The sequence below is a fragment of the Oncorhynchus keta genome, chromosome 15 (assembly GCF_023373465.1).
Source record: "Oncorhynchus keta strain PuntledgeMale-10-30-2019 chromosome 15, Oket_V2, whole genome shotgun sequence".
NCBI classification, from domain to species: Eukaryota; Metazoa; Chordata; class Actinopteri; order Salmoniformes; family Salmonidae; genus Oncorhynchus; species Oncorhynchus keta.
In genome coordinates this window covers 8,269,808-8,271,911 of record NC_068435.1, presented here as the reverse complement: position 1 = coordinate 8,271,911, position 2,104 = coordinate 8,269,808, and positions in this window count along the sequence as shown.

Below are 2,104 nucleotides of genomic sequence, written 5' to 3'. Positions count from 1 at the left end.
AAAGGATCAAACCTGGCGGAGGAATAAAAAAAATAGGAAAATAGGAAAGTATACCAGTTTCATTTGAGGACCACGATGTTGACAGCTCTGCCATACAGATTGGAAAATAGTTGGGAAGAGATTTTTGATGTACCGATTCCATGGTACAGGATGTATGAGTTGATATATAAAATGACAAAAGATTCAAGACTTTGTGCTTTCAGCTAAAATTATTATGGCGAATTCTTGCCACCAACAAAATGTTGAATATTTGGGGCATACAATCATCGAATGTCACGCCCTGACCTTAGTTATCTTTGTTTTCTTTATTATTTTGGTTAGGCCAGGGTGTGACGAGGGTGGTTTGTTTAGTTTCTGTATTGTCTAGGGGTTTTTGAATGTCTAGGGTTTTGGTAGTCTAGGTGTTTATATGTCTATGGTTGCCTAGATTGGTTCTCAATCAGAGGCAGCTGTTTATCGTTGTCTCTGATTGGGGACCCTATTTAGGTAGCCATATTCCTTGGGTAGTTTGTGGGTTCTTATTCTATGTTTAGTTGCCTGTCGGCACTAGCCATATTAGCTTCACGGTTTGTTTTTGTTGTTTTGATAGTTTGTTCAGTGTTCATTCAAGAAAAATGTACGCTTACCACGCTGCGCCTTGGTCTCCTCTTTATGATGACCGTGACATCGAAGCTCTGCAGATTTTGTTGTGAGGATACAGAATCAATAGACCATTTATTTTAGTATTGCCTTCAGGTAGCCTGTTTCTGGTCTCAGGTTCAGGAATGGCTGAAAATGCATAACATTGATCTAAAATTGACCTTAGAAATATTACTGTTAGGAGATCTGGAGAGACCAGGTCAGTAAATTACTAATACTTCTAGTAAAAGTATTTATCTTCAACTCTCAATCTGTGGATTCTATTTGATTAGAGATTGAAATTGTGGTTTAACATCACAGAATAGTTGAAAGATATTTGGTGCGTAGAAAACCGAAGAGGGCGGCCAACAGAGATGTGAGGGAATGTCACGCCCTGGCCATAGAGAGGCTTTTATTCTCTATTTTGGTTAGGCCAGGGTGTGACTAGGGTGGGCATTCTAGTTTTTTTATTTCTATATTTTGGCCGTGTATGGTTCTCAATCAGGGATTCTCTGATTGGGAATCATGCTTAGGCAGCCTTTTTTCCCACCTGTGTTTTGTGGGTAGTTGTTTTCTGTATAGTTTATGCACCTTACAGAACTGTTTCGGTTTCTCTCTTGTTTATTTTATTCGCGTGTTTTGTGATTAAATAAAATCATGAACACTTACCAGCTTTGGTCCGGTCCTCATTACGACGAGAACCGTGACAGGGAAGCTGAGGGTTGGGATGTGGAATTGGAGACAAGTGGAAGTGGAGTTGCTGGGTGGAGGATAAAAGGATGGTCAAGGATGAAAGTAAAAACAATAACACATAACAAAAAGTAAGTTTGAATGACACTGAGGGGTCAGTGTTTTAACAGCTAATGCCGGTTTGCCTGAGGCTGATGCCGTGCAGGCGTTTGTACACATGCACATACACGGACACACACACACACACACACACACACACACGTGCACATCTAATTTAATATCAGTGGAGAGAGGTACAGTATGCTTTTTTTGTACAGAACACTTATTTTGACAGCAGTGCCAGTTTATTTCAGCAGCCTCTCCAATACCTAAACAGTTTATTTTACTGTGTGGTTCGTTATGAAATGTGAAGAAATGAAGGCTGTGATTTTTGCCATGCCAGCTTTATTAAATACCATAGACACCTACTGTATCCACTGCCACAGCATCTCAGTTAATCTAGTAGGTTTAAGTGTGTGCAAATATCTCCTTTTCGCCTATCAGAAAGGGAGTTCTTACTGAAATAACAACAACACTGTCATGTGTGGCAGCACATGTGGTTTCTGCTGACATCTGAGATAGCCTGGGAGCCGAAGGGAATCCAAATCAGTTTGGATTCCAGGCTAGTGTACAGTTGCATCCACTGCCATATATTTAGAGTTTTGGGCCAACTTTTAGAATGTTAGTGCCTTTGAGCATTCAATTGGTTCATTCATGATGACAATTTGGAATCTTGTACATGGTATTGTTTTAAATT